Genomic DNA, 12,691 nt, shown 5'->3' with positions numbered 1-12,691 from the left:
TCATTTTTGCTTCAATTTCATATCAAATGCTGCACAACACAAAGCAATGACATCGTCAATTTATTTACTTTTTATGTAATTGTCATTGTATTTCGTGATTGACGATAAGTCATAAACATCGTATAGTAGGTCTAGTGTTTAAAGATAACCCTGTCGAACCTCAATATAAAAGCTCCCGCTGTGTGACGTCATTATTTTGGGGTTATAGCTGCACTTTTGTGTTGTTTCTGTTGCTATGGAGGTCAGTTGCGTAGACTTACAGTGATCATTCTATATTGATCACGGTCGCAGAAACGCTTTTTAAACAATTTCCGAATATTTAGGCAAATCCGGAATTAGGCAACTGCCCAGTATATGGCTTTATGACACACTCAATTTAAACATTTCACTTTTCCACATACAAATGTTAATTATGACCATGTTTTCTATACAAATACAATATGAAATACTATGTGTTATGAACTCACAGTGAGGGTAATAACATTATTTTACTTATCTATAGAATAACTTTTTAAAAGGCTCATATTTATGTAACAAATAGGATAAAATGAATGACATAATTTAAGATACATTTTGAAATAAGTGTTTACCTTCAAACCATGAGAGATCCTGATTATATCCAGCAAAACAATAGGAATCTTCAGAAGGTTAAATCACCATGGCTGCCGTGTTTACATCAACATTTGAAATCCACTGATCTAATTGGCTACTGAGCCCTGATTCTTTGCATTCTCACTGAAATTTTCTGCCTGACCTTAGATAATCTGACAAGAAAGACCATTGATGCAAAGCATCAAAGGGCGCCGTTTAATAGTTTATGCATTTGTTATATGTTGAAAAACAAGGAATGTCAAGGCCAATAAGCATATTACAATGCATCGAACCGCATCCATGAAATTCTCAAAATACTTGTAGTATTCTGCTTAACAACATAGGCTGAAGCATTGAAATTGAAGAATTTCAAGTTGAACATTTCATTAGGGGTGGTACATTAATGAACACGACAGAATTAGGGTGCTTGTGCACTGTACTTTTTGTCATTGCCACCTATCCATATACCAAGTTTTATTTCAATACCATGAGTATTTTGAAAGTAATGCTCTGGTCAAGAAAAAGAGGCAAAGGGCAATAATTCTGTAATTAGCTGAAATACAGCTATAGTCATTGTGCACTGCACTTCCTCTTGTTGTGCTTTACCATTGAATGATGTTTAATGAAATTCCAAAAAGTAGTTTTCTTGTTATGCTACGGACAGGAAAAGGAACAAAGGGAATAACTCTTGCAATTTGCTGAAATAGAGTTATTGTTCTTGTACACTGCAGTTCTAATCATTTAGGGGTAGGGGGCAAAGTCACCATGCTGGAATGACAACTTGAAGGGAAGAATAAGTTTCCTGATTATATGGGGAATTCATCATGAAGAAGTGACATGAAATAACAATTTTTGTAGTACTTTAATAAACATTATCATTTCGTATGAAAGTTACAAACATAAATAGAACATAATTATTGAACTGTTATATAAACAGTGAACATTGTTTACTAGATGAAATGCATATAACATAACATGCCTTGTTTTTAGCTGTTTAATAATACTAAAATGTATGAAATTGGACAAATTGCATAAAAAACTGGTCAATGGAGTTATAATGTTAACTTCTCCATTTACATGGTAAAGAAGAGTTGAAAATGGATGTTTTTAGTTGATAGTGATATTAACACAAAAATAGCATGTGTCTTATAGGACAATGGCAAATTTTTCAAATATGATAAAAATAATGCATACAAACTGAATATGTATCAGACAATGCATGAAAGAAATAATACTGCTTCTATTTTTCAAAAAGGTTTTGAAATACAACAATGCACATATAAGCATAAATAGGCCAAATATGCACACAATAATAGTAAACAATGTGTGAAAGTGATACTGAACACTTAAAATAATTTCTTTGTGCATTAAATGAATATATACCAGAAAAGCAATACTAAATCAAGTCCAAAATGTATAATAACATGAAGAACACCCATTTATGAATATCTGCATAACAAATCAGAGTACATGTAAACAATAATCATTTATATAATTAGTATCAAATGTGTCTACTTTAAAGTGTGTTTTCATTTGCATTAAATTAATATATACCAGAAAAGCAAATATAAAAATCCTTAAATGTATAAGAAACTGAAGACAACAAAGAATAACACACATTTATGAATATCTCCAAAACAAATCAGAGGTCACCTAAACAATAATCATTCATACAATTAGTATCAAATGTGTCTAGTTTTTGTGTGTCTGTTCATTATCTTTAAATGAGCATCTTTAAAGTGAAACTCTTATTTGAAATCAATACATATAACAGGGCTTCCATTAAGAATTTGAAACTGGAAGTATCAACTTCCTGTCCATCAATTTTGGAAGTTTTACACTGAAATGTGGAAGTTAAAATCTCCCGAATACAATATCTTTTTCCACTATTTTTCAATTAGAATGTTAAAAATCAAGTAATTTGTAACTTTAACTTGCCAAATTCAAAGACTTATATTATAATAAATCATTTTATTTTATTTTATCATAAGACTGATTGAAATTGTGACCATAAAAGTAATATTGACACAAGGTTTGAATATTTTGAACTTCCAAGCTTTCTACTGGACAGGTGGTTTTCTTTAAAATTATGGAAGTTTTTGTACTTCCTAGAAATCAATTTTGAAAGTTTTAACCCATTTCTAAGGAGTAATATACTTCCAAACTTCCTTTAATGGAAGCCCTGCATATAACTGTATTTATAACACACATCAAATTGACTGATAAAACAATAACTACTTACTAAATAATGCATATACTGATTTATAACAAGCTTGTGACCCTGTTTATGATAGCAGAAAGCATGACAAATATTAAATGATTGGTGATTGCTAAAAGATTTACTGTGGCCTACTATAGTATCACAAGGCAGAAATATTGACACAAGGTTTGAATATTTTGAACTTCCAAGCTTTCTACTGGACAGGTGGTTTTCTTTAAAATTATGGAAGTTTTTGTACTTCCTAGAAATCAATTTTGAAAGTTTTAACCCATTTCTAAGGAGTAATATACTTCCAAACTTCCTTTAATGGAAGCCCTGCATATAACTGTATTTATAACACACATCAAATTGACTGATAAAACAATAACTACTTACTAAATAATGCATATACTGATTTATAACAAGCTTGTGACCCTGTTTATGATAGCAGAAAGCATGACAAATATTAAATGATTGGTGATTGCTAAAAGATTTACTGTGGCCTACTATAGTATCACAAGGCAGAAATACCATGTCTTATGTTCATTCTTATTAGCAAATTGAACTCAAAATCCTTCATTAGAAACATTGTTGTTGACATCTATCAACCCATTTTGAAAAATCAAAACAATAATATTTATTAATTAATTGTGATAAGTCTTGTTTGGGAGTAAGAGAGCATCTTTAAAAATAATGTGTGTTTTTTTCACTTTATATGAAATATGTACCAATTCAATTTGACAGATGAGACAAAAAAAATAAGTTAGGAAATAGAAGTAGTAATTGTACAGTTATGCAAAACAACAAAAAAATTGACAAAGCTCAATATAACAGGAAATCTATATGAAAACAAAAATCATTAAAGAAAAATCATTAAAGGCCATAATTATTTAAACTGAATTAAGGTATTTAAGTAATACACACTTTAATAAAAGCTTTCACCGACAACATAGTTATTATCAAGGTACACTATGGGACTTTTATCCAAATTTTGAAGATATTTTACTGTGAATTAAAAAAGTTAAATAATTTAAGTTTCATTACACCCAACCCCAAACTCCAAGGGCTACAAAGAGCGACAAGTAAATATTTTGTCCTTTTCTGATTTTTGTTTCACATTATCAGAGCTTATGAAATAAACACAACAGTTTCTGGAGAAATAAACTTCAGTTAACAGAAAACATAAGTTCAACCGAACAGCATTATTGATACACATGGAAAAAATCATTTTGATTGATCTTGTGAGTCTTCTGAACAGAGCAGTATTTCGATGTTTGAAAATATAAAGCAGTTTTATAAATTCATAAAAAATAATTAATAATAAGACAACCTGCTGAAATCATTTTAAATATTTTCTATGATGTCTAATGAACAATTTAATTTACCGTTCAATTTTGAAGAAAATATACATAATGTCATGTAACCATACATTTTAATAGCTAATAAAATGCTTAAAAATCAATCCTTTTCTTGTAAAAATTGATAAAGCTTTATTGGACTTATTCATAAACTGTAATCATTCAATTAAATGAATTTTACCTATGATACTAACTCAGAATTCAGATTTAAAAACAATGAATGTACTTTCAAATTAAAATATGTAAAGAAACAAGAACACTTATGTACATGTAGGCGGTAATGCCCCTCCAAAAATGTCAGAGTGAAAGTTCTCAACTAATTTGTCTTTTTAATATTATAACATGTAAACAGTCTCTGTAGGTAATCAATGTCTATTTGTTTTATTTTGTCAATGGTATTCTTACATTTAGAATTTTTCACAATAAGTCTTTACTCTTCAACATTTGAAGTTTGGTCTGTTCCCATGCGTTTGTACTTGTAGTGTGTGTGTGCACAGATGATAATTACTCAATGCTGAGTCAATGCTGATTTGGTTTTTATGCCCTTTCAGGTTCTTTACCCATCTAGAATGTTTAGTGCTGTAAAGGAAAAAAAAATGTACTTTAAAAGCCTTTCTAACTTATTTGTATAGATAATAATACTGCCATACGTATACGAAATAAAATATAAACAGTTTAATATTTCTCGGCATTATTTAAAAAACATAACAACAAGCTGATACATACATGTAGATAATATATAAAGAAAATTACTAAATTTATCAATAAAATTCATCATCATCATCATCATCATCATCATCATCATCATCATCATCATCATCATCACCACCACCACCACCACCACCACCACCACCACCAGCACTTGATTATTGAATACAGTGAGTTTATAAAACAACAAACACCAACTCAAATATGTTTTATATGAAATACTCACATCATCTCTATCAGATGTGACTGCCTTGTGGATGACATGGATGTCAAATCTGTCTCAAAGATCCAACATAGTATTTAATGCAGGCTGGAATTCTTCATAACCCCAATTTGTTGACTTAGTAATATTCAGTCATTTTCCTACCTGAAAGAAATTAGTCTTCTGATTATCAACCGGCAGAAACTACAACTGTGAAAGACAAATGCACATGTATCAATTATACAATTTCTGCACTAATATCCGTTTTAGCCAAGAGTAAGTTGGCAAGCACAAATGTGTAGTTGTTGTGCATATGGTTGATAATGATTAACAACAGTACGGGGTTTTAACGAGACCTACACCAAGCAAATTAATGTCGCTAGTGTCAAAGCTGTCGTGGCTTCCAGCCCGAAACCATGTACGTCTTTTCTTACAGGTTTATTTTGATAATATGCAGTTTGTAAACAAATAATGGGTGTATGTTCATGTATTATGGTATGTTAAAAATAGGTCACATACCAAAACACATCATTTTTAAACAAAATTTTAAGTTTAACATTTTTCTAAGATAAAACAATCAAATAAAAGATAACATACAGTACTCATATCATATACATAAATAATGTGCATAAGTACATTTAAAAATATGAAACATGTACATAATAATGCACCAGTCAATTGTAACCATGGCCACCCAGGTCCGGGGTTATGCCGGGGATAGCCGGGAAAACAGGCTGTGTTTTTACCTTTCAGGTGGCCCTGCAGTGCCGGGTGAATGCGGTGGTTTTGTCTTCGAGAAAAATATAGCGGGGAATATGCCTTACCTAGGCTCCCTGGGGTGCGGGGGCATATGGCAGGGATTTGACCATCAGTTCGTCCTTGCAGGGCGAGTCCCGGCTATTCCCCTGACCTGCACCAGTCAATTGTTACCACACCCCACCACCGCATTCACCCGGCACTGCAGGGACACCTCGAAGGTAAAAACACGGTCCTTTTCACCCACTATCTCTGGTATACCCCCGACCTGGGGAGGGGTGGGGGGGTTACAATTGACTGGTGCGTCTATGTAGATGTAACATGTATATTTATAATAATATATAATTATAGTACATGTATGTAAAAATATGAACACGCTGTCTTAACATTTAGCAAATAAAAATGATTTAAGAATTCCAAAGTTAAATTAAAAAACAAACATTTTTGAACACATCAAGGTACAAAACTACTCAAAGATACTTACATACATAGCCCTTTGATACGAATATCCCAGTTCCATGCCGATTGTTGACATTCGTTTTTTCGACAGAAAATCTTCTCTTACGCGTATAATTCACTTATAATCCATGTTTTACTGTAATGACTCAAATTGTTAGGTGTATCGTAATCAACTGCCAGTGTGCACTTTTAGTGTTTACTTATTTTAAACGTATATTCATGATAAAATCATCACCCAAGTTTCCAACTACTACGATGTAGGAATTCCATTATTGACCTATGAATAGTGGGGAAATACCTTCTTTTTCTAAAAATAGCAACATCCGGTATGTGTTACAACTCGGGGACAATCGTAATAAAATTTTACTAATGTCACCTTCAACACATTAACAAATAAAGTTAGGTGAACATTTAATTTCAATATCGATTAGATTAAAGAAAAAATATTACCTCATGGTTTATCAATACAGTAAACATAACAAAACAACATAAAACATAATTATTCCCATTCACATAATTACCGGTCCACACATTTTACATTTCCGGCACATGATATTTCAGGTAACCAATCGGAAAACGTAAGCGAATTGGGAACAGTTATTAAACTTATTTGTCGTTCTTCCGAAATAATGTTTTGAAGATAAATTGAAGAGTATTTATTCAACCATAAAAAGCATTTTTAACACCCATGCAATCGCCACCCATTTGCATTTTTTAATCATTATAAAATAACAGTTAAACTTAACTGTCAACCAACTTAAAAACCGCTCCTACCACTAACTAAAATAAATTCCCATTCCATAATAGGCGCGCACTTCAGTGCGGCGCCAATAAGCCCAGGTAATGTGTTCTGTGAGAAATAGCTTGGTCAGAAAACTAACAGAGCACACTAATTAAAGGCTCCTAACTTCTAAAAAATACAAAACTGAATCATTTATGTTCATGTTTTGCATTAGAAAAGTGTAAGGAGGAACAATTAACAATAAGGCCACACCAAATTAATGTTTCGTTCCTCGGATTTTTGCCAAAAAAAATTGGAGCGAGCGAGCGAAAAAAAGATTAAAATACAATTTTGTCAGTTTTAATAAAAACCGAAGCGAAAAATACATTTTTCCATATATTCAATATAAATAAGAAAGATTGTTCAATATAATTGCCCTTAAACCCATTTTAATGCCATCTTGAACTGAACCTCTAATAGACATTGGGAAAATGTCGGAATACATTCTATATAATTTTTCATCCCTGTTTAGTACAAACATTATATGGATAAATCTAATTTCTTATATAATTAAAACGTACTTTAATATGACGATCATTCAAAATAAGAAATAACCCTGCTTTCAGTAAAAAGTTTAAAACTACTTATATAAATTTACCCTTATCAGTTTAACATCATATGCAACTGTTTTTAGACATACTAAGGATTGATTTTGGATATGTAAAAAATGATCACTTACACAGGCATCATCAAACATTAGACTCCTTATAACATAGACTAAATTTTGTTTTTTATTATCACAGGAAATGCAATGACATGTGCTTATTAAAACAAAAAGAACAAGGGTATTTTTTAGAGTTCTTTTTTTTAGTTAGTTAGATGTTTATATGCACCAGCCAATTGTATATACCCCCCCCCCCTAAGTCCGGAATAGCGGCGACTTTGACTTCCAGTCTCTCAAAACCCGGGTAAAATACCCGACCTGCAGGGACACACTGCTGGTAAAATCCCTGCCAAATGGCCCCCCAACCCTGAATACCCATGTGAGGCCCATTCCCGACTATTTTCAATATGAAGACAAAAAACCACATTCACTCTAAGGCACTTCGGGGCCACCTAAAAGGTAAAAACACAGCCCGTTGCCTCTGCTGTCCCCGGTATACCCCTGGAACGAGGGCGAGGGGTGGGCGGGGCAGTGATTACAATTGACAAGTGCATTACAATCCCGGATTATGCTGCAAATAAAAACAAAATATATGGTGATAAACTTAGGCTCACTAATGTTGAGGTATATCCAGACCATTGTTTATATCGCTATTTGTGAAAAGATATTTGTTCAAAACTGTTGTTTTGTCAGAATTTTATCAAATGAGCTTGAAACATCAATTGACTCATGTTCCAGTTAAGTTGACCTGTCATCTTCAGCATCGTCGTAAGGAGGTAAAATTTTGATCCCTTGTATTATGACTTCGGAACAAAATCGTACTAAGTTGATTATTCCGATTTCCATTCAAAACAAGTCACTAATTACGCAATATAATCGATATACAGTATAAAAACACTACGCATCGGAAACTTTCCTTTACAAAACCACGAAAACTAGCGTAAAAAGATAATACTTGATTATTTTTAGCCTTTTAATAAATTATTACCTGAAAAAAATCTACTTGGACAGGTGATCAAAATGGAGGTGCGGGAGTACAAAAAAATTAAAATATTTTTTTTACATTTTCAAATAAATAGGAGCGGTAAATCCTTGGAACGAAATATCAATTTGGTGTGACCTAAGGTTATAAACCAATAACATTAGAATGTTTGTTTATCTTATTGTGCTTTCTTAACTTATGAAATAATAATAATAATAATAATAATAATAATAATAATAATAATAAATAATAAATAATAAAAAATACTATAATAATAACAAAAAAATAAAATAATAAATAATGATAATAATATTAATAATAATAAAAATAAAGACAAATTCTGATGATGCACCAATAAACATAAGTCATTTAGAAAAAAGTGGAAGTCCCTATTTACGGCCAGAAAAATTAAGTTTAAGTCTGTTTTAGCAGTGAAAAGTATTTCAGAAGTTTTCTATGTTTGAAATTACGGTCAGAATCAGTTTCCAACCGTAATTTTGTAATATTTTGTATATTTTCCTTATGTAAATGAATGAAGTTCCAGTCCAGGTACATAACTTTCCTGCCCACAAATAAATTACTGCCAGATTAAGAGCATAAATATGATATTGCTGCCACTTGCCTGCCAAATTCTGGCTAGATTCCTGCTGAAAATTTCGTACAGGTCAGGTTTGTAAGATTCTATGACAGAACCTGAGACCACAGGCTTTTTTTGTCTTACATTTAGTATTATACATGTGTTAAAAATAACACGAAGAACAAAATCAATTTCTTTTTAAAAGTACAGCAAGCTGTTGGATATTCTATATCAAGAACATTTTCTGTCAGATAAGTAAGAAAACTAACCCATTACATAGTAAGAAGTAATCGGTAACATTTTTTATAAAAACACTTTTAAAACACAACCATGAGAATCAATCCTTTATCATTTAAATGACAGAGAAAATTTGGAATAAGGTACTGTAGTCACTTACTGACTTGATACGAATATGACTTAGATAACTAAACAAAGTAACTTACATTTCAACCAGAAAAAAGAAAATTAGGTGAAAGCGGTTACGTCCCTTGTTTCTATAATGGATTGTTCAAATTTCACTATCGATTGTAGCCGGCGTAGGCTTTTCTGTTCAATTGTTTATTATAATCAATCATCGACACAACACTAATCCATACAGTCATTTAGGTATCATAGCCATAAGGGCAAAGCCAACCAAACGCAGGATTCCATACCTTTAAGCACAATCAAAATTGAAAAAGTTTTTGGTGGGGTGTTATGCACAAGTCAATTGTAACCATGGCCCCCCCCCCAGGTCTGGGGAATAGCCGGGACGTTGACTTTCGGTCCAGCCAACGCCGGGTAAAATCCCCGCCCTGCGGAATCAATCTGATGGTTAAACACTGGCCAAATGCCCACACACCCCAGAGACTCTATATAAGGCCCAATCTCCGCTCAATTTGGCGCAATGACAAAACCACCGCGGTCACCTGGCCCTTCGGGGCCACCTGGAAAGTAAAATCAAGGCCCTTTTCCCCGGCTATCGCTGGTATACCCTCGGACCTGGGGTGGCCGTGGTTACAATTGACTGGTGCATTAAGTCCAACAGCGTTTTGTATGAAATATTCTTTATAAAAATTCTTGTTTAAAACATACATGTGATAATTTCTTGGGTTGATTCCGGGACACTCGTTGTAATGTCAATGCACACTAGGGGGGGCCGGGGGCATGCCTCCCCGGATTTTTTTTTAAATAGTGAAGGTCTGTGGTGCATTCTACAGCATATCTGGGGCTATTTTAGTCGTTTTTAACGTCGGGAAAATGTACCTATTTTGACTGCCAAGACGTATTTTTTACTTGACATGGTGTGTTTTTTTCTGCATTTTCTTGAAAAAAAAAAACCACCAGATATTTTCCCAGGCTTTAAATGAAGTGCTAACCAGGAGGTTATGCAGTCTGACTTTTGGTTTCATCAAAACAGGAAATAAACAACTATACGAGCACCTGTTTTCCGCGCTTTTGAGAACATGCGTTACAAAATATTTATTTTTTCATCACATTTAAAATGTTTGCAATTTATGACACACAATATTTTCTAGATGATCAAGAAGATTTTCCAGTCGATGAGCTTTTTTCTGTTTGGAGATGCATATAATTTTGATAGAGTGAGTCTGTCTCATGTCTTATGAATAATATACACAAAAATAGTTCGAAAAAAGTTCAAAACACTAAAATCCCTTATGGACGCGTAAGTTGTTTAAAGTAGTTTAAAGTATAACGACGTATAGACTTTGAAATAAGAATGGAATATGGGATGTTTTAATTTTGTTTTTTTACTCATTTTGTCACTTTCTTTGAACTTACCTTCATGCTCGTTTATCGGTAAAATGTGTGAAAAATATCAATTCATCAATTAAAAGCTATCATTCATAAGACCAAACAAATCCATATGAAAACAATGAATTTGTATACAAGAACCCTCCTCGACTCGTTAAGCACAACAATAGGCCAATAGATCAATTATCGGGTGACCTCGACGACACATGTACCAATTAACGGATTAGTGTGAACATGTCCTGTGTTTTACGACCAGTGTCCTGGACAGGCAAAATAGCTGACTTACATTGGTAAAATAAGATAATCGATTCCGAGATATTTTTTTCGTTTTTTTTTTATGACTTTCCGGGACAAACATGCATATTCCGTGACTCCGTGACAGAGATACGATTTCCGGGATAATCAGGGACATTATCACATGTATGTTTAAATTAAAAATGTATTATTAACAAAATTATCCTTAAATAAGGGAGTCATTGGTGATAAACCTGATCTCTTCAATAATGTAAGTAAAAGAATAATAAAATGGTTCATATGGGAATTGATAGTTAAGTCATCTGAATCAGTCTATTACCAGAATGGAGAAAATGGAGATAGCGGAATATAAATAAGAGGAGCTTTACCATAATAGTTGCCATACTTTGAGTACAGTCTTCCAGGTCGGACCAACTTGTTCGCACCTCGCCATTGAGATGTTTCTCCATATTATTATGAAGGTTATGGATTTCTTCCCAATTCTGAAAAATGCCATTTATATAGAGCACTGAATGTTTCATTACCATCATTAGATCAGGTCAATATGGATTATGAATTGTAACGTGACAATTCCATTATTCGACGTTTTGTGCAAAGTGACAGGCATTTTTCCGGTCATCAGGTATGTTCCTTTGAAGTTATTTTAGTTTAAGTTATTCATTTAAGTTAATAATCACTTATAATCAGTACTTTACTAGACAAAACATACTGAAGAAATTCACTCTTTAACTTTGTTAAGTTCAAATTGTTAATACAGATCTGTTAAAAGACTCTTATCACGTAATTTTAACAAAAAAAGCTGTTTAAACCCCTGTCACACCTAGCGGCATTGCCACTGCAACTGCACCGGGTTTCTACATTTTGCAAAGCGCCTTCAGATTTTTTTTCATGAAGATGCATGGCCAAGTCAGTAAGCTTTAAAGACAACTCTGATATTCTACGGAGTTTCATGGTGTTCTACTGCTATCCAACAGAGTTCTAGTTAGTGCGCGCCATGGCTTGGCTTTCTTTGCAACACACTGCATTCACTGGCAATGTCACTACATTGCTATGGAGATGCTTTTAATTCCACTGCACCCAGATTGATTTTTTAACACCTTGGGAATGCAGCCTTATTGTGATTGGAGTTTAATGGGCTGAGCAAGAAATGGGCACAGTTTGTATTTGTTGAATCAATTTTATCATTATCACAATTCTGTCATCTGCTTTAAAGCTTGAATAATGCCTTTAACTTTGATTAAGGAAGAGCTGCAGTTTAAAGAAAGAAAAGTTTTTTTCTTGCTCAAATAGCTCTATTGTGGATAAAAGGAAGCTTTTTGAAGTATTGCATACTTCACTTACCCATTAATTGGCATGTTCATCTTTTTTGAACGTATTTCTTGCTTTAATTTGTACTTGAGCCCTATCATTTCAATTTGTAAATAAATCAGCTAACCTGGCCATTAACAAATACACGTTTTGAA

The 12,691-nt window shown here is 32.9% G+C and overlaps 1 protein-coding gene across 6 annotated transcripts in view; it reads right to left on the bottom strand.

Annotated features, from left to right (window-relative positions):
- LOC128212447 (uncharacterized) overlaps positions 1 to 261 on the bottom strand; it is a 44,646-nt gene extending 44,385 nt beyond the window's left edge. For 4 of the 6 annotated variants that reach the window (XR_008257456.1, XM_052917908.1, XM_052917910.1 and 1 more), the window contains exon 1: positions 69 to 172. The gene's annotated coding sequence lies outside the window, so the exon portion shown is untranslated. Of the gene's footprint in view, positions 1 to 68 lie in introns of all 6 variants that reach the window. The other 2 variants (XM_052917911.1, XM_052917915.1) reach the window with 1 other exon arrangement.
- Positions 262 to 12,691: the final 12,430 nt, after the last annotated feature.

Source organism: Mya arenaria, chromosome 12 (assembly GCF_026914265.1).
Source record: "Mya arenaria isolate MELC-2E11 chromosome 12, ASM2691426v1".
NCBI lineage: Eukaryota > Metazoa > Mollusca > Bivalvia > Myida > Myidae > Mya > Mya arenaria.
Note: the sequence above shows the minus strand (reverse complement) of the source record. Positions and strands in the feature narration are given on the sequence as shown.